The sequence below is a fragment of the Pan troglodytes genome, chromosome 6 (assembly GCF_028858775.2).
Source record: "Pan troglodytes isolate AG18354 chromosome 6, NHGRI_mPanTro3-v2.0_pri, whole genome shotgun sequence".
NCBI lineage: Eukaryota > Metazoa > Chordata > Mammalia > Primates > Hominidae > Pan > Pan troglodytes.
The window spans coordinates 21,599,985-21,621,594 of NC_072404.2; the positions used below are offsets into that span (position 1 = coordinate 21,599,985).

At 35.8% G+C, this 21,610-nt stretch overlaps 1 long non-coding RNA gene across 2 annotated transcripts in view; it reads right to left on the reverse strand.

Moving 5' to 3' along the window:
• LOC129144523 (uncharacterized) overlaps nucleotides 1-21,610 on the reverse strand; it is a 163,621-nt gene that overhangs the window by 86,058 nt on the left and 55,953 nt on the right. The window contains exon 3 of one of the 2 annotated variants that reach the window (XR_008548921.2): nucleotides 17,768-17,993. The exons of the other annotated variant lie outside the window; for it this stretch is intronic. This is a non-coding gene — a long non-coding RNA (uncharacterized LOC129144523). Of the gene's footprint in view, nucleotides 1-17,767; nucleotides 17,994-21,610 lie in introns of those variants that run through there. 2 annotated transcript variants of the gene reach the window in all.

Below are 21,610 nucleotides of genomic sequence, written 5' to 3' on the forward strand. Positions count from 1 at the left end.
AATTTGGTTTGGATGTCTAGATTGATGATGTCCCATGCAAACCAAAAGGGTATGTAGAGGTTAGGGATAAATCCAAAAACAGATATACTAGACCTATATCAAACAAATTCACAAAACAATGTTGGTAGAAATTTTAAAAACCTAAATAAATTGGTAAACTTACCTTGCATACAGGTTAGAGAACTCAATATTTTAATATGTAAATCGCCCCAACTTAATTTGTATGTCACATTAACTACAATCAAAATCTCAGCAAGCTATTTTTTGGGAAAAGTAAACTGATTTTAAAATTTATGTAGAAATGAACAACAATAGTCAAAGCAACTATTGAAAAAGGATAAAATAATTGAAAAAAACTAACATTTGATCTCAAGAATGATTATGAAGCTATAATAGTCAAGATTGTCTGGTAATGGCATCAAAATAAAAAAAAATAGATCTATGAAATACAATAGAAATTCCAGAAATAGAACTACACATATATGAACGACTGATTTTTGGCAAAAATGCCCAGTCAATTCAATGGCAAAAGGAGAAAAGAGATGGTGCTGGAACAATTGGCTACTGTGAAAAATAAAAGCTTCAATCTATACTCCACGCCATATATAAAAATTAACTCAACATGAAGCATAGCCCTAAATGTAAACCTAAAATATAAAACTTTGAGAATAAAACATAGAAGAAAAGCTTTATCTTATTGGGTCAGGCAGTGATTTCTTAAATATGGCACTATTACAATGGATGAGAAATAGAAATTTTACTGTGATTTTGATTTGCATTTACCTAATTAATTATGATGTTGAGTTTCTTTTCTTGTGCTTGTAATTTTTATATCTTCTTTGATGAAATGTCTGTTCAAATCTTCAGCCTATTTTTATGTTTCTTTCTCTCATTGACTTGTGTGCTCTTTGTATATTCTAGATACAAGACAGTTATCAGATCGTTGTTTTGTAAATATTTTTCCCAGTTTGTGGCTTGCCTTTTAATTTGTAAATAATTTCTTTTGAAAAGTAAATGTTTTTAATTTAATGAAGCTCATTTTTTAACATTTTAAATGAATTTAGCTTTACATACCTGATCAATCTTTGCTTATGCCAAGATTATAATGATTTTCTCTGCTTTCTTCTAGTTGTATCATTTTAGCTTTCCCAGTTAGGTCTCTAATCTACTGGAAGTGTGCGGTGATGCTGAGGTTCTTTTTTCTTTTCTCGTGTAGGTATTCAGTCTTCCATCACATGTGTTGAGATGGCTATACTTTATGCATACTTATCTTCACACTTTTAACAAAATCATTGTTCATATTTATTTAAGGACTAGATATATTTCTAAACTCCCTATTCTGTTGGATTTGTATATTTTTAAGACCATTATGACCATGTCTTGATTACTGTAGTTTTGTTAAATTCTTAATTCAGAGAATGTGCTAACTTTGACTTTTACTTCTATTGCTTTTAGGTTGGTGCAAAAGCAGTTGCAGTTTTTGCCATTACTTTCGATGTTAATAAGCATAGTCTATGTCCTTTGAATTTCCATATCGATTTTTAGAATCAGTCTGCCTATTTCTAAAGAAAAGTCTCTCCCTCTGTAGCTTCTTCCTCCTCTTAACTATTCTGACTCACAAATTCCAGCATGTTGTCCTCTTCAAACTCTATCTTTTTAAACCCTGAATCTACAAGGACACCAGGCTCCATTTGGGCTCATCCATCCTACCCTGAGGCCTGGAAATTGCTTCCAGGAAGCACTGGAGCATTTAGAGCGCTGACCCCATTTGTTTTCCTTCTCTTAGAGATTATAATCCTCTGGTGTCTGTTGTTCAGTATCTGGAAACAGTTGTTTCCATTATTTTGTCCAGTTTTCTGTTTACATTGAGGAGACATTCTCTGCAACAGTAAATCCTTTATGGACAGAAGCAGAATGCCTGCCAGACATTTTAATATTAGCCCTTCCAGTGGATGTGCAGTGCATTTTATTGTGATTTTAATTTGCATTTTCTGAATGACTTATGATATTGAGCATCCTGCATGTGCTTATTAGTCTTTTACGTATTTTCTTTTATGAAAGATTTATCAAGTATTTTGCTTATTTTGATTTTTTTGGCTTCTTTACATTTGTAGGAATTCTTATGTATTCTAGAAACCAGAACTTTGTCAGAAATATTAATATGGGCTATGAACATTTGCTCCCACTCCATACGTTTTCTTTTCATTCTTGGTAGTACATTTTTGTAGAGCAGAAGTTGCTAATATAATAAAACTCAATTGTTGACTTTTAAAATTTTATGATTTACACTTTTCGTGTCCCAAGGTACATTGCCTACCCCCAAAGTTACAAAGGTTTTCTCCTATCTTATTTTACTAGACATTTTATAAGTTTTAACTTTTATGTTTATATCTGATCCACTTGAAACTAATTTTGCATGTATAGGTTAAGGTAATGGTTGAGGAACATGTTTTTCAAGTATATGTCTAATTATACCGGAATCATTTTTGGAAATAAATATCTTCCTCATTTAATTATCTTGGTACACTTGTTAAACATGATCTCCCTTTATATTTCCTTTTAATTTGTCTTTATTTTTGAGAGATGTTTCTATTGTGTTTACACTATTTTTTCAGTGCTTTAACAACACCATTTCATTATGTACCATCTTACAAAGCTTCTTAAAATAATTCTGCTGTCACACTTATTTTATTCCTTTGTATATAATGTGCACTTTTTTCCTCTCTACTTTCGAGATTTTTTTCTGTATTGTTAGTTTTCTGCAATTTAATTATGATGTGCCTAGGTATTTGTGGTAGGCAGAATAATGGCACTCCAAAGATAAACACACTCTAATACTTGGAACTTGTGAATATACTACTTTTTGTGGCAAAGGGAGATTAAGGTTGTAGATGGAATTAAGGTTGCTAATTAACTGACCTTAAAATAGAGTCTTAATTATGTATGTAGATTCAGTGTATTCACAGGGAGTCAAAACTGGAAGAGAGACTCAGAAAGACAGAAGAAGATGTGACTATGTAAGAAGTTCACAAGGAGGTGCAATGTTGCTATCCTTGGAGATGAAGAAATGGGATTATGTGGGTGGCTCTAGAAGCTGGAAAGGTCTTGGATTCATAGTATTTGTGGGTTATTAATCCTTATGTATCAGTGGAGTCATATTTTTATTAAATTTGGAAAATGTTCAGCTATTATTTCTTCATATGCATGTGTGTATATATATATACACACACATATATTTAGACGGAGTCTCACTCAGTCGCCCAGGCTGGAGTGTAGTGGCACAATCTTGGCTCACTGCAACCTCCACCTCCTGGCTTCAAGCAATTCTCCTGCCTCAACCTTCCAAGTAGGTGGGATTACAGGTGACCGTCACTACACCAGGATAATTTTTGTATTTTTAGCAGAGATGGGGTTTTAGCTTGTTGGCCAGGCTGAACTCAAGCTCCTGACCTCAGGTGATCTGCCCGCCTAGGCCTTCCAAAGTGCTGGGATTACAGGGGTGAGCCGCTGCGTCCAGCACCTCGTCCAATATTTTTAATGATTCTCACTTCAGGATTTAACACTATCTGACATTTATCACAAGCCCCTGAGTATCTATTTTTTTTTTCCATTCTTTTTCTTTTTTCTCTCTCTGCACTTCATTTTGTAGTTTGAACTACTGCATATTCAAGTTTACTGATCTTTTCTAACATTGTGTTTAATCTGTTAATCTCATCCAGTAAAACTTATTTTAGTTCTCTTTGGTTCTTTTTCATTGCATCTATTTCTTTCCTCACATTTTGTTTTAAATACTTGAAGATATCTGTGATTGCCCTTTTAAAATCATTGTCTGTTTATTTCACCTCTTCTTCCATTTTTTGGGTTTGCTTCTATTTCTGCTTATAGGTAACAATTTCCTGTTTCTTATTTCTAATCATTCTTATTCAGTGCTGGGCACTTGTGAGTTTTATATTTTTGAGTACTAATTTAAAAATTGTTTAAAGGCTATTGAACTTTGGTCTGTCAGATAGTTATTTGTAGAAAAATTAAATTTTTTGAGGTTTATTTTTAAGTTTTAGTAGAGCACGTTTGGGGTAGTTTTGCACTAGGAATTTTTTTTTCCAGTCCTACTACTAACTCTTTCTGCTGTGTATATTGAATGTCCTGAGTGTGCAACGTAAACTCTCCATTCTAGCTGGTCAAAACTCAAATCTCCTAGCCTTGTAAACTCTGCACTTCTTTAGCTTTCAGGTCTCAAGTCTTTCTTTTCCTTGACTAGTGGATTGTTTCCTATGCATGGGCAATTTCAAATTTAGAAACAGACTCAAGGGTACCCTATGCAGATTTCTGAGGCTTTCACTCTCCAGCTCCCTCTTTTCTGGCACTCTACAATTTTCAGCTTTCTCCACCTCCCTGAAATCTAGTCTCTGCCTCTTCAGAGAGATCACCATTCTATACTTGGGAATCCCCCACCACCTACACCATGGGCTGGAGAATGCCTCTAGAGAAAAAGTCACAAAAATCATAGGGCTCATCACACTTGGTTATCTTTTCTCAATATCAGGATTATTAATATCTTCATGGTCTATAATGACAGTTGTCCAATGTCTGCAAACCATTGCTTCATATATGTATTAGTCCATTTTCACACTGCTGATACAGACATACCTGAAACTGGGCAATTTACAAAAGAAAGAGGTTTATTGGACTTATAGCTCCACATGGCTGGGGAGGCCTCACAATCACGGCGGAAGGCAAGGAGGAGCAAGTCACATCTTACGTGGATGGCAGCGGGCAAAAAGAGAGCTTGTGCAGAGAAACTCCCATTTTTAAAACCATCAGATCTCGTGAGACCCATTCACTATCAAGAGAATAGTGCAGGAAAGACCCGCCCCCCTGATTCAATCATCTCCAACTGGGTCCCTTCCATAACATGTGGGAATTATGGGAGCTACAGGATGAAATTTGGATGAGGACACAGAGCCAAACCATATCATTCTGCCCCTGCCTCCTCCCAAATCTCATATTTTCACATTTCAAAACCAATCACGCCTTGCCAAGAGTCCACCAAAGTCTCAATTCATTTCAGCATTACCTCAAAAGTCCACAATCCAATGTCTCATCTGAGACAAGGCAAGTGCCTTCTGCCTATGAGCCTGTAAGATCAAAAACAAGTTAGTTACTTCTTAGATACAATGCGGGTACAGGCGTTGGGTAAATACAGCCATTCCAAAAGAGAGAAATTGTACAAAACAAAGGGGCTACAGGCCCCATGCAAGTCCAAAATCCAGTGGGGCAGTCAAATCTTAAAGCTCCAAAATGATCTCCTTTGACTCCACATCTCGCATTTAGGTCACACTGATGCAAGAGGTGGGTTCCCATAGTCTTGGGCAGCTCCTCCCCTGTGGCTTTGCAGGGTACAACCTCCCTTCCAGCTGGCTTCATAGGTCGGCATTGAGTGTCTGCAGCTTTTCCAGGCACACAGTGCAAGCAGTCACCCCAGCATCTATCATTCTGGGGTCTGGAGGACAGTGGCCCTCTTCTCACAGCTCCACTAGGCAATGCCCCAGTAGGGACTCTGTGTGGTTGTGCCCACCCCACATTTCCTTTCTGCACTGCCCTAGCAGAGGTTCTCCATGAGGACCCTGTCCCTACTGCCTGGGCATCCAGGCATTTCCATACATCTTCTGAAATCTAGGCAGAGGTTCCAAAACCTCAATTATTGACTTCTGTGCACTCGCAGGCTCAACAACACATGGAAGCTGCCAAGGCTAAAGGCTTGCACCCTCTGAAGCCATGGCCCTAGCTCTACATTGGCCCCTTTCAGCCATGGCTGGAGCAGCTGGCATGCAGAGCACCAAGCAGCATGGGGAGCCTGGGCCTGGCCCACAAAACCACTTTTTCCTCCTAGGCCTCTGGGCCTGTGATGGGAGGGGCTGCTGCAAAGGTCTCTGTCATGCCCTGGAGACATTTTTCCCATTGTCTTGGTGATTAACATTCAGCTCCTTGTTACTTATGCAAATTTCTGCAGCCAGCTTGGGCTTGGATTTCTCCTCAGAAAATGAGATTTTCTTTTCTATTGCATTGTCAGTCTGCAAATTTTCCAAACTTTTATGCTCTGTTCGCCTTTTGAAACTGAATGCCTAAACAGCACCCAAGTCACCTCTTGAATGCTTTGCTGCTTAGAAATTTCTTCCACCAGATACCCTAAATCATCTCTTTCGAGTTCAAAGTTCCACAAATCTCTAGGGCAGGGGCAAAACGCCACCAGTCTCTTTGCTAAACCATAACAAGAGTCATCTTCACTCCAGTTCCCAATAAGTTCCTCATCTCCACATGAGGAGATAAGTTCCTCATCTCCACATGAGTTCCCAATAAGTTCCTCACCTCCACCTCAGTCTGGACCTTATTGTTTATATCAGTATCAGCATTTTTGTCAAAGCCATTCAACAAGTCTCTAGGAAGTTCCAAATTTTCCCACATTTTCTTGTCTTCTCCTGAGCCCTCCAAACTGTCCCAAACTCTGCCTGATACTCAGTTCCAAAGAGGCTTCCATATTTTCAGGTATCTTTTTGGCAATGCCCCACTCTACTGGTACCAATTTACCATATTAGTCCATTTTCACACTGCTGATAAAGACATAACTGAGACTGAGCAATTTACAAAAGAAAGAGGTTTATTGGACTTACAGTTCCACATGGCTGGGAAGGCATCACAATCATGGTGGAAGGCAAGGAGAAGCAAGTCACATCTTGGATGGCAGCAGGCAAAGAGAGAGCTTGTGCAAGAAACTCCCATTTTTAAAACCATCAGATCAGAATAGGGCATGTCAGACCTATTCACTATCACGAGAACAGCACAATAAAGACCCGCCCCATGATTCAATCTTCTCCCACCAGGTCCTTCCCACAACACGTGGGAATTATGGGAGCTACAAGATGTGATTTGGGTGGCGACACAGAGCCAAATAATATCAATATACCAATTTTCTAGTTGTTTACGGCAGGAAGGTAAGTCTTATATCAATTTCTGTAGCAGGTAAGGAAACATAATTGCTTTCGTTAGTTTTTATTGAAAATTTATATGTTGAAAGATTATGACTTACCAAAAGATTTTTTTTCTTTCTTGTATGTTCTTTCATGTATACTAGAGTGTCACCTAATTGCAAGGATTAATTTGTAAGAAAAAGATAGTTGGAATTCCAATGGTGTGCCTTAATAATTTTTGCTTCAATTCCCAAAAGGAATTTTTAAAAATTACTTTCCTCCATGCATATTTTCAAGTAAATATATACATATTTTATCAAATGTTTACATATGTTTGGAAGAGATACGATTTCCAGAATATTATACAAATTGGCATTAAATCAACCTCCTCACTATTTGCTGTTTGTTTACTGTTTATTTGTTCAATGTTTATTTTTACTGTTTGTTGTTTTAATAAACATCATAGCAACTTGATATCATCTATAATCTAATCTCTTTTATAATGTATGTGTTGGCTCCTTTATAACCTCATTTCCAGCAAAGACTATTTTGACAAAATGTACTATATTTTTAGTCTTAAATTATCTTATTGCTTATGTATTACACTTCTCTGCCACAATAATGAGGATTGAAAGGGAAAGTTAACTTTGTTCTCATTTTCTGAAATTACAAATCTCTAAATATTAAAAAGTGCTTTTTTTCTGCCTTTTATTGTAATTATTTCTATTGTCATAAAATGGATCCAAGTAAGATATAACTCACATTTTGTTAAGTAATTATTAAACTTTCAAAGTGAAGATTTTTTTTAAGAAATGCATTTCTTAATGAGATAGATAGGCATTTTTTTTGTCCAGTTAGGTTTTAAATCCTTGGATGAAAGAAGAAGTAAGATATATTGCTCGAATTAGATGGGTTCCAACATCAATTTGATACTCATTTTTCATTTTTATAGATCGAAGCCCTGAGGAAGCATGTAGTCATAAACTTAAAAAATTGAATGAAGGAAGTATTATTTTAGCTATTTCATTCAATTCTTTGAACAATTTCTGAGTTATATGACAGTGTAATTTAGTGCTAAAAATTATTTTTTATAATCACTATGTAGATAACTAGATCATAGTCTAATATGGTATTTCTGATTGCAAAGAATTTGAAGCCATCTGATGTACAAAGAAAAAGTTCATTAATCAGTAATTAGAAATTAGTGCCATTCATTTTCACTGGTGTCATAATACCAATATTTAAATTTTTTATAATTTGAATTTTTATGTTAGATTCAGGGGGTATATGTGTAGGTCTATTACCTAGGTATATTGGATGATTCTGACGTTTGGGGTACAAATGATCCCCTCACCCAAGTACTGAGCATGGTACTCAATAGTTTTTCGAACTTTCCCCTTCCTCGCTCCCCTGCTCTGGTAGTCCCCAATGTCTCTTGTTGCCATCTTTATGTCCATGAGAATCCAATATTTAGCTCCCACTTATAAGTGAGAACATGCAGTATTTGGTTTTCTGTTTCTGCATTAATTTGCTAAGGATAATAGTCTCTAGCTGCTTCCATGTTGCTGCAAAGGACATAATTTTGTTCTTTTTTTATGACTGCATATTATTCATAGCATTCCATGGCACATATGCACCATATTTTCTTTATCCAATCCACTGTTGATAGGCACATAGTTTGATTCCATGTCTTTTTTATTTTGAGTAGTGCCATGATTAAAATATGAGTGCATGTGTCTCGATATTTTGAATTGTCCCTTTTCTCAGCTGCCTGCAGACTTGAACACCATGAGTCACAAATAAAATAAGATTAAAACTTTCTGTTGTAAAACAGAAAAAAGAACTATTAATTTCTTGACTATAGGCACTTTCTTAGGTAGATGACTCTTAGGAAAGTATAGGTATGCCTTATTTTATTGTGCTTCACTTTACTGTCTTTCATAGATACTATGTTTTATAACCAATTGAAGGTTGGTGGCAACACTGCATCAAGCAAGTCTATGGGACCATTTTTCCAACAGCATGTGCTCACTTTATGTCTCGGCGTCACATTTTGGTAATTCTCACAATATTTTAAACTCTTTCCTATTATTATATCAGTTATAGTAATCTGTGATCAATGATCTTCGATGTCATTATTGTAATTGCTTTGGGGCACCACAAAGGATGCCCATATATAAGACAGTGAAGTTAATCAATAAATGTGTGTGTTTTGACTGCTCTATTAACTGGATATTTCCTCATCTCTTTTTTTCTCATCAGGCCTCCCTATTTACTAAGATAAAACACTATTAGACTTAAGTCAATTAATAACCTCACAATGGCCTCTAAATATTCAAGTGAAAGAAAGAGTTGCACATCTCTCACTTTCAGTTAAAAGCTGGAAATGACTAGGCTCAATGATGAAGGCATGTCAAAAGCCAGCTAAAAGCTAGACCTCTTGTACCAGTTAGCCAAGTTGTAAATACAAAAAATATATATATTATATATTATATATAATATATATAATATATATGATATATATAATATATATATTATATATATTATATATTATATATATTATATATATTATATATAATATATATTATATATATCATATATATTATATATATCATATATATCATATATATCATATATATTATATATATAATATATATATGGAAATTAGAGATGCTACTCCAGTGAACACATGAATGATACTAAAACAAAACAGCCTTATTGATGACATGGAGAAAATTGTAATGGTCTGTATAGAAGATCAAAAAAGCCACACTTTCTTATTAAGCCAAACCCTAATCTAGAGCAAGGCCTCAACTCTATTCAATTCTGTGAAGGCTGAAAGAGATGAGGAAGCTGCAAAAGGAAAGTGTGAAACTAGCAGAGTTTGGTTCATGAGGCTTAAAGAAAGAAGCCATCTCTATGACAGAAAAGTGCAAGGTGAAGCAGCAAGTGCTGATGGAGAAGCTGCAGGAAGTTATCCAGAAGATCTAGCTACAATCATTTATAAAGGTGGCTACACTAAACAACAGGTTTTCAGTGTAAATGAAATAGCCTTTTATTGGGAGAAGATGGCATCTAGGACTTTCATAGCTAGAAGAAAGACAATGCCTGGCTTGAAAACTTCAAACAACAGGCTGAATCTCTTCTTAGAGGGCTAATGCAGATGGTGACTTTAACTTGAAAGCAATGCTTATGTGCCATTTCAAAAATCCTAGGGCCCTTAAGAATTATGCTAAATCTACTCTGCCTATGCTTTATATATGGAACAACAAAGTCTGCACGACAGCACATCTGTTACAGTAGGGTTTACTGAATATTTTGAGCTCACTGTTGAAACCCACTACTCAAAAAAATATTTTTTTCTTCAAAATATTACTGCTCAATAACAATGCACCCAGGCACCCAAGAGATATGATGGACATGTACAGGGAGATTAATTTTGTTTTCATGCCTGCTAACACAACATCTATCTTGTAGCCCATGGATCAAGGAGTCATTTCAATTTTCAAGTCTTGTCGTTTGAGACATACATTTCATAAGTCTGTAGCAGCTATAGATAGTTATTTCTCTGATAGATCTGGGAAAAGTAAATCGAAAACCTTCTGGAAAGGATTCAGTATTCTAGATGCCATTAATCACATTTTTGATCCATGAAATTAGGTCAAAATATCAATACTTAGAGGAGTTTGAAAGAAGTTGATTTTAGTCTTTGTGGATGACTTTGAGGAGTCTGAGACTTCAGTGGAGAAAGTAATTGCAGATATGGTAGAAATAGCAAGAGAACTAAAATTAGAAGTGGAACCTGAAGATGTGACTGCTGCAGTCTCACAGTAAAACTGAAATGGAGTTTGGGCACAGTGGCTCATGCCTGTAATCCCAGCAGGCATGACCCACAGGTAGGCTGAGGCAGGAAAATCACCTGAGGTCAGGACTTCAAGACCAGCCTGACCAACATGGTGAAACCCCATCTCTACTAAAAATACAACAATTAGCCAGGAGTGGTGGCGCACGCCTGTAATCCCAGCTACTCAGGAGGCTGAGGCAGGAGAATTGCTTGAACCCAGGAGTCAGAGGTTGCAGTGAGCCGAGATCACACCACTGCACTCCAGCCTGGGCGACAAAGCAAGACTGTCTCAAAAAACAAAAACAAAAACAAAAACAACAACAAACTCCAATGGATGAGGAGTTGCTTCTTAAAGAACTCAAATGGATGAGGAGTTGTTTCTATCTCAAGATAGAAACAACTCCTTGTAAATATGCTATGACACTATTAAAAAGACAACAAAGCATTTAGAATATTCGATAAACTTAGTTGATAAAGCAGTGGCAGAGTTTAAGAGGACTGACCCCATTTTTGAAAGATGTTCTACTGTGGGTAAAATGCTATCGAACAGCATTGCATGGTACAGAAAAATCTTTCTTAAAAGGAAGAGTCATTCAATGTGGCAAACTTCACTGGTGTCTTATTTTTTAAAAGTGCCACAGCCACCCTAACCTTCAGCAACTACCAGCCGTATCAGTCAGCAGCCATCAACATCAACGCAAGACCTTCTACCAACAAAAAGATGACGACTCACTGACGCCTCAGATGATCATTAGCATTTTTAACAATAAATTGTTTTAATTAACAAATTGTTTTTTAGACATAATGCCATTGTACACTTAATAGAATGCAGTATAGTGTAAACATAACTTTTATATCCACTGGGAAACAAAACATTTGTGTGACCCACTTCATTTCAACAATCACTTTGTTGCAGTGGTTTAAACCAAACCTGCAATATCTCTGAGGTATGCCTGTACATAGACGTAAGTTGAGGATCTGGAAATTTGCCCCGTATTTTAAGATCTTCTTGTCCGTACATTACTTGGAAAATCTTTATGTACACCCACAGATCTCGCGCATGTGTGTGTGTGTATGCTGTATTCTGAACACCTCTAGGCATTGTGCAATCTAGAATAAAAGACGTGGATTCTGCTTTCTATACGACTACACTTTGGCCAGCTGCAGTGGCTCACGCCTGTAATGCTAAGCACTTTGGGAGGCTGAGGCAGGTGGATCATCTGAGGTCAGGAGTTTGAGGCCAGCCTGACCAACACGGCAAAACCCCATCTCTACTAAAAATACAAAAATTAGCTGGGCATGGTGGCGGGCGCCTGTAATCCCAGCTACTCAGGAGGCTGAGGCAGGAGAATCACTTGAACCTGGAGGCGGAGGTTGCAGTGACCCAAGATTGCACCACTGCACTCCAGCCTGGGCAACAAGAGCGAGACTCCATATCAAAAAAAAAAATAAAAAAGACTACACTTTATTTGGAAACACAAGACTACACACTTACACTGTGTTACTCTATTTCTGTAGATGAGGCAAATGGAGCTCAGGAAGATGAGAAAGCATGTCCAGTTTCACAGGCAGTAAGTGATGGCCTTGGAGCTCAAACCTTGGCTCTGTTAATTGAAAGTCCATGCTCTTTTTCCTAATACCATCTTCCAAATGGCCAGAAAAACAGTATAATTTGACTAACTTTATAAATGGAAGCTATTATGTGAATATGTATTATTTGGAAGTTTACATGAAGAGAGAGGAAAAAAAATAACTTGGCCTTGAGGAATGGGGGAGATTTCTGTAGATAAAAACAAAAAGCCAGATAAGCTGAGGCATAGTATAAAGAAGTTGGGAATGTGTAAGGCACATTGTAGAAGAAAGGGAAAATAAAAACAGTCAGAGACGGAGTTTATTTGGAAAGCAGAGAAAGTTGGCAAGTTGTTGTGGAGTCAAGCATGGAAAATCTTAAAATGAAAATGATTTTCTTGAGAATTAGGAGGCACTGATGGGTTTTGAACAGGGGACATGGTAAAAGCCATGTTTTAGGAAGAATTATCTGGTAGCAGCCTGCAGTATGGTTTGAAAACGGCTTTGACAAGACTACCTAAGTAGGCTGTTGTAATAATCCAGATGTGAGGTTATAATGGAATAGACTAGAGTGTGAGCTGTGGGAATATAAAGGAGAAGACAAATACCAGAGACAGTAAGAAGGAAATCGCAGGCTGGGTTAAATAATGCATGTGGGGAATGGTGAAATATTAGGCAAGAGAGACTACCTTGGATTACACAGAGCCTTTAATGCAAGTTCAGGGCCTGTGTATTTTAAATAGCAAGGAGCCAAAAAAAAGTTTTGAGCATAAAAGGAAGAGTGGTTGAAGACTATTAATAGTGAAATAAATATTTTTATCTTATTCTACAGCAATGAAATTAAAATATAATTCTAAAAACCCAGGAATCTAAAGTCTCAATTCCATAAATCAGGAACTCCTTTCCTCAAAGTGTAACACAAAGTTGTTTATTTGTCATATTCGATCACAGCCAGATTAGCTTGTTTCTGCCATTGTGTGTTTAAAAGGAAGTGTACGTAAATGATTACTGAGACTTTTGGATTGCTCTGGAATTGTTTTCTATCAGGGGACAAAGAAGATGTAAACAATTTGGGCTCAGCTACCCTCTCCAGATAGTAAAGCTTGTGCGATCAGTGGCTGCTATTCCCAACTTCACCAAAACACCACTCAAGACAGCTGGCTGCTTGGTAAGAGTTTCTATGACCAGGAGCTGGAGCTGAAGGGAACACTGAAAACGGATAATTGGAAGTGAATCTCCCATGTCATGAAAAGTGCAGGGAGACTTTCAGCAGGGTTTGGAAAGTATTTATCTATTAAGTCCCGTGAGAGAATCATAAGTCAGAGGAAGGGTTGCCCTGGCAAAATCATGCAAGACTGACTGTTTTCTTCAGTGTCCATTTGACTTGCTAAGCATAGAGGTTTCTTCCTCCTTCTCTGTCTTTCTCTCTCTCTCCTGCTCTCGCACTCCATCCTACTCTCTCCTACTCTGCAATTCCCTTTCCCAGATATCTAACTGGATGAGAGATACCAGTCTCCACTTTGTCTCAATTTTTCTAAGTGACTGTTAAGGAACCACTCACAAGATTGGAAGTAGGGAGCACTACCTTCACCACTCACACTGTAGGGAAAGGGAAAAAAGTGTTGAAAATTTCCCGCTGACCCAGTGAGTTGTTACTTCATTGACTCATTCTCTTATCTTTCCACTCATAAAGATTGATTGGGAGGCAGTAATGAAAGGGTGTTTGGGAATAGCACAGTTAATTTGGTATCTTCCTAAGAAGATTCTAACGGGGTCTGATCCCCACATTTTTAAAGTTTTTTTATTTTCAATATTATTTATTTAGATATAATTCCACATTGCCTGAAGATTTTAAAGAATATCACAAAGAAACTCATCTACCTAGATTCATCAATTTTATATATATTTTATCATCCTACCCATGTATCTATCTATCTATCTATCTACCTACCTACCTACCCATCTATTTTCTGAAAGCTGGAGACAGTAAGTCTCTTTAAATACTGCACTGTGTATTTTCTTAGGTATCCAGTTCTTTTTAGAATGTGGCAGAATCAGAAATTTGTCCCTAGCTTTTGAATCTAGTGACAAAACCCAGAGCAACTAAGAGTCTAATTCAGCCATACTATTACAAAAACATTCTATAAAGTATAATTTTCCTAAAAAGCAAACTGATAAACAGTAGTCTGACAGAAATTTATTATTATATATCAACTACTTATTCAGGTTTTAAAATATACCAAGCAATGTATTTGTAGTTTTACATACTATTTATTGTTCTTATCGTATTTTTCAAATCATGCTATTCTTTACAATAAATTTATGATGGAGGCCTTATTTGAATAAATTAGCCATAAAATATTAGTTCACTAAGTAAGGAAACCTAAAAAGTATTACTAGTTAATGTTGTATTAATGACTAATGTATGTACCTTTATATCAGAAGGGATGAATATTATATTCTATTAATACAAAACATCATTAAGTGGCTAGGAATATGCACTAATTCTAGAAAATTGTACCGATATAGAGCTTACAGCTCTTACTGAATGTGTTTGCTTTAGACAGGGAGTTTGGTTAGTTTAATTTCGTACCGGCTTTACTTCACCCTTTTTCAAGGGGTAGCCCAGTAGTTCTTTGTTCTTGATTCTTAGAGTTGACTACTTGTTCACTTTTCTCCTGATGTCTCAATGTTCCTTTCCATTCCCTTCTACCCTTTTTATTTTCCTAGTCATATCTATGAAAGACTTTGGACCTAGGTGACCTAGGAGAATAAAAAGCAACAGAAAGCCAAATATCTACAAAAAATTCCATCTCTTAGATAGTCCAGGGTAAAACCATTCTAAGCATAACTTCAATGCTAAGATCTTCCTTTTCCGTCATCATCTATAAGTGACACAATTTGCAATTAAAAAATAGTTGATTTAGCACCTTCTACGTAGCATGCATTGCTCAGTCACTTTATACATAACACAATTTAATCTTCAAAACAATCCTATGTGTAACTAATGACTGAGAAAAAATTATTATTGAAAAATATGTGACCAGAATATAAATATTATATACTAGAATATAATCATAATAGAATATAAATATAATAAGATACTAAATACTTAAACATAAAATAACATGATACACACATAATAATATCTCACTATTCAGGGTCATTCTTTTAAAATCATATTTCTTTTCTCATACTATTGGGTGTCATTTGGAGAAAAAAAATTAAGAAGTTGCTTCAGAAGTTCTCCTTTCTTAAACCTCACCTTGTGTCTTCTTTTTCTGCTACCTGTAACAGATAGTATGGCTGGAGCTCCAGTGATTAATTTGGACCAAAAAGTGACTTTGAGAATAGAAATCTTGTGCTAAGCATGGCAGAGCAAAGGAGACTGAATTTTTTGATGACATTGTGAAACCTCCATAACAGCCTAAGTCAGCCTGCCTCCAGACTTTTTATATATGACATAGAAATATAATTTTCTCATTTTATAGGCTACTCTAGTATCATTTTGGATTTTTCTATTAAATCCAAATAAACCCAAAGCTCCTAACTACAAGTAGTTAACTATGTTATATATTTAGGTGCTTGCACTTTATTTCATCATAAGCTCTGCAGAGACATTAACGATTATTAAACAGAAATCAGAGTGTGATCAGAATTTTTTGTTTCAGATATTTCTGACTAAAATATATTTGATACATTTTTTGAAAACACAATATTGGAGCAGAAAACCATTTAGGAGGTTGTTACAGTGATTCAATAAAAAGATGATGAAAGCCCAATCTAGGAAAGCTATACTTAGGATGGGGCAGGGGAAAGAATAAATAAATACTTCGCATCTAAAACTGTCAAGAGTAGACGGAACTAAGACGAGAGAGAGAATGAGGAAGTTCTAGAAACTCTCGAGTTTCCAAAACTGTGTGGTGCAATCAATAGTGTTAGTGAACATTGAGAGAAGAGTCAGTGGGAAAGTTCAACTTTGCACATGGCGAATTTGAGTTATTTATGGGAAAGCCAAATGGATATATGCAGAATGCAGCTGTATAAAAGAAGACTTGCTGTTGCTTACCAGAGAAATTCTGAATCCTACTTACAGAATGTGTGTGTGTGTGTGTGTGTGTGTGTGTGTTTTATGAGAATAAAAATTATCAACCAGAGAGGGAATGAAGAGTGGAAAAATTCATAAATTCAAGACAAGGCCATGGGGAACCTTAAATCTGGGGGTTGGTGGAGGAAGACAGATGTTCAAAAAGGAGACAGAGAAGAAAGAGTGATTGAGGAACAAAGGTGTTCAAGAATCGTTTCAATAAATGTCATTTCAAGTGACAAAATAAAATGTGCTCAAAGCAAGATCACCCTTGGATTGGGCAATGAAGAAGTCATTATTGTTAATGAGAAAAATTTCTGTTGAGTTGTTGAGTTGGGAAAATACTACAGTAAGTTAGGAGCTAATGATAAAGGAGGATGGTTGACCATTCTTTGGGGAAGTTTAGATGAAAAGTAAAAAGAAATAGTAATAGGGAGAGCAAAATCTAGACTAGAAGATGATTACATGACAGCTAATTTAAAAACAAGAGTTTTGAAGTTGTCATTATTAAATACTATTTGACTGATAGCTTTTGGAATAACACCTGTATCAAAATGATGCCCCACATCCTAGGTTTAGAGAAATTTGGTTTCAGTTTTAAATATTCTAAAGAGAGAGGAGCGACTCAATACAAATTCCAAGTTCTGTGTAATTATGGATAAGGTGATAGAGACAGAAAATTATAAATAATTAGTTTGACCGAATTTTGATATCAATAGGAAAAAATAAAATAAATCAGGAGAAGAGCGAGAACAATGTGACCATATTAATTGGTCCACTAATATGTTTTTACATGTCTCTTGGCAGTTAGGAAAATAATACACCAACCACATCTGTACTTTTTCAGTCAGCATACAGATCCAGGAATAGACTCTAAATTAGTTAGCATGAAGCCAACAAGCTCATGCAAATGTCAGAACTCACGTTTCTGAATTTCACCATTTCCCAAAGCAAGTTGACCCAATGATCTATATTTGGTGGTGATTTTTATTCCCAGATGTTGAGAACAGCTTTTTTGCTGGCAGTAGGTCCTTGAGGATGCATGTTCCCTAAGCTTTAAATAGCATGCCCTAAGGAATTAGTATTACCCAAGATATAAAAAGATTAATAAGGATTTAAAATTGAATAACTCCAGTAATTCCTTTAATGGATGTGCATTCAAATTATTTCCTTGGTCAGTATCATAACTGCTTGCTTATCACTGCATTCCTAAGAGATAACTCTCTTAATTTAGTGCCCATAGGGTTTCAGTCACAATGCAGTGCTGAGGCGGCCTGCCTTATTTCTTGGCACATAACCAACCTTGCATAAGTCCATGTGTGAGACTTTGGAGAGCCTATTTCCTTCGATCCCCTGTGTAGCTTCTTTTTAAAGACCTCTGAATTTTTCCTGTTTCTTTCTGGCTTTCATTGAAGATGTTTATTCAACGCAATGTGAGATAATTGAATTCTCAACAAGGAGCTTGATGAATTTTCTAATTCAAACTGGGTACCAAGAGGTGGCCTGTCATCTTTTTCCTTTTGTTGTACTAGGAGAAAAAAAAAGCAAATGAGTCTCCTTGAGAGCAGTTCTCATTTCTGTTTCAAGTTCCCCCAACAAGTCATTAAACATTCTCTGGGTTTTGTCAACAGCCTGGTAAACATCCAGAGAAAGAATCAAAATAAGATTGTTTATTTAACATTCTTCAGCTCCAACTGCTGATTAGGGTAAATAGTTTGGATAAAACTCCTATATGATCCAAAAATCACAAAAGAAAACATTAGCTATTGGGCAAGTTTAGAATGAGTTAGAAATTCTTTAAACAGCAAAGACATTTTTGCACACTTTGATATTTTCTTTATCTTCTACTCATCTTGTGAAGGCAATGTCAGAGCTAAACATGAATGTTGAACAACCACTGAGAAAGCTCCTTGGAATCTAAGTGAAAATGCAGAGAGTGATTTCCAGAACAAGCTATAGGCTGGAACACCTAAAACTCAGTGCTGCTCTTTAAGTAACTGAAAGAAGTTGAGTCAAAATAGCACTTTCCAAGGGCTGCCTTTTCAGACTTTGGGCAAAATTTGTACTGATTCTACTTATCTCCAGAGAACCCAATAATTTAGCCAAAAGAGAAAAAATGTTTCTAATCATCAGGAAGACTTTTAGGTTTATAGGAGATCAGTCAATAATATGATGCCTCATTTTATATAGCTGTGCAAGCTTTTTAAAGAAAAGATCTATCATAATCCTGAATAAAGATCTAGTGAAATATGCTGCTAATATATTTTTTTAAATGTTATTTTCTTCTTATGACCTCTAATCCAGATTTCGGTACATTAATTGTGGTTCAATAAGTGCGATATTTAGCAGATCAATTTTTTTTTTTTTTTTTTGAGACAAAGTCTCACTCTGTCGCCCAGGCTGGGGTGCAGTGGTGTGATCTTTGCTCACTGCAATCTCTGCCTCCCAGGCTGAGGCAATTCTAATGGTTCAGCCTCTCAAGTAGCTGGGACTACAGGTGTGTGCAACTGCACCCAGCTAATTTTTGTATTTTCATTTTAGTAGAGACAAAGTTTTCCATATTGGCCAGGCTGGTCTAAACTCCTGGCCTCAAGTGATTTGCCAGCCTTGACCTCCCAATAGATCATTTTTTAACATGAACTTTAACATAAATTTAAGATTCTGAACAGGCCACAAAATTTCCTCTACCAGCCTTGCTCTTTTTATCTGTCCTGCTCCAAATTAACTAATATAGCTACAAGGGCCATAGGATAACACTCACGCCGATGCATTCATGTCTTTCCTTAGAAAGTTCTCTTTTCCTTTTTCAAGGCTGATTATAATCCTTAGAATGACTTCAAATGACACCATGAAATATTATTTTACTCGAAATAATGATTGAAAGACAAACTATCATTCTGCAGAATTGGATATTGGACAGTTCCTCAAAAATGAATAAAATGAGCCTGGCACTTTGAGAAACGCAAGTGACAATAATTGTGATAAAATGTGAGTTGTCAAAAGAAAATGAAAATTTTGGAAAATGTTTATCTACCACCATGAGTTTGGTAGTTTCCTGATACTTAAAAATATGACTTTTCAATAATGTATATCAACCTTTGGAGATCTACATAAGCCAATAATCTATTATTTTACAAATGAGTAATGTATTAAGTTACAAAATCATATATGAGAAAAAAGCCATCTAAAGTATAAGATAAACCAGTAGATTTTGCTATAGAGGGTAAGAAAAGTTTGTTGATATAATTTCGGATTCTTACATTCCAACTAACTTGAAAGAAAATACTACTTGTCAGGTGTTAATTTAATAACAAAGAAGAGTTATCTGCAATTACTTCCATTCTCCTCCTCTTTTCAATTATATATCTGTGTAAAAGGAGATTTTCTTCATATACTTCAAGAAGAAAAAAATATATTGCTACAGAGTAATTCCAGGAAAAATATAAGAACCCAACTGTCTTTGATTAAGATATCAAAGAGATTTCCAAAAATGTAAAATAATACCATTCTTCTGGCCAAATTTTTGAATATATTGGTTATTTTTCAAAATGACTAATATTAAGGACAATTTAAAGTTGCAAGTATAAATTTATCCATGAAAAATATTTCCAAGGAAATGCAACTTTATAAACTCTAGCTCATTTTATTTTTTAATTTTTATAAAATTTGGTTCCATTTATTTTTTGAATCCAAGCAAGTTATTTGCCTAAAGAAAAAATATATCTAATCTCATTTAAATTGAAGGATTTCTTAATGATTTTACATTTGATGCGAATCCTTTTAATCGCTTTCTTCCCACCTAAATTTGGTGAAAGGAGGATAATTTGAGATGGGGTTGTGCAGGTGCTATGAATCTCAATGGAGCAAGGGAGTATTAACTTCTCAACCTTGATCTCAGATCACTTCGTTTACCGTATATGGAGTAATTTGTCATCTGGTTCTCTACCTTGCTGGTACTCAGGGATTCCTCAGTGTTGCCCAATGGGTACTGGAGAACAAGTTAAGTAACCTTATGTGAGAAGAGGGATGAAAAGCATATTGATTAGAAATTTGAAACACTATCATTACCGTGTTGATAAATATAGAGAGAGCTGGGTGCAATGGCTAGCACCTGTAGTCCCAGTTACTCAGGAGGCTGAGGAGGGAAGATGGCTTGAGCCCAGGAGTTCAAGGCCAAGGTGGGCAATATAGTGAGACCTTGTCTTAAAATATATATACATATTTCACCTTTTCTTGTTTTCTTGTTACATCTGCTTTATAAATAATATATTGGGGACATTTTTTCTTATTATTACATATTCCTCTAAATTATAATTTATAAATGTTGCATCATATTTTATCCTAATGACATACTTGATCTAAGAAATTTCATTTACATGTTTCCATGTCATCATTATTATAAACAATGAGCTTAAGTGAACATCTGTTCAACTCTTCCCCCAAATCTTTGTATTCATTCATGATTATTTCATTAAGACAAATTCCTAGCAAAAAATTATTGGGTCAAAAGCTCTATATATTATTACAGATCTGGGGGATTTTTCAAGATTATTCTCTAGAACAGTTGTACAATTTAGAATTCACCAAGAACTGTATAAATATACCTAATTTAGTAGGAGTGAACATTATTTCAGATATGAAATGGCCGTTTCAATATTTTTGTGAACATTCTATTTATATTTATTGTCCATTTTATTGTTTGTATGTTAGGCCTTTTTCTTATTGATTTAATTATTTGTACTATAATTCTTTGAGTGATCTTAATGATGCCAGCCTATTCTTTCTTTTGGTGGTTTTACTTGTCCATCCTTTTATTTTTAAACCGTATCTATCATTCTTTTATGAGTATATTTTTTAAAAAGCAAATGGGCCTGGTGCAGTGGCTGATGCCTATAATCCCAGCACTTTGAGAGACCAGGTGTGAGGATCGCCTGTGCCCAGGGGTTCATGACCACTGGAGCAATACAATGAGACAGCGTCTCTACAGAAAAAAATAAATAAAACAATTAACCACATGTGGTGGTTGTGCATGCCTGTAGTCCCAGCTACTCCAGAAGCTGAGGCAGGAAGCTCACTTGAGCCCAGGAGTTTGAGGCTGCAGTGAGCTACGATCACACATCTGCACTCCAGCCTTAGCAACAGAGT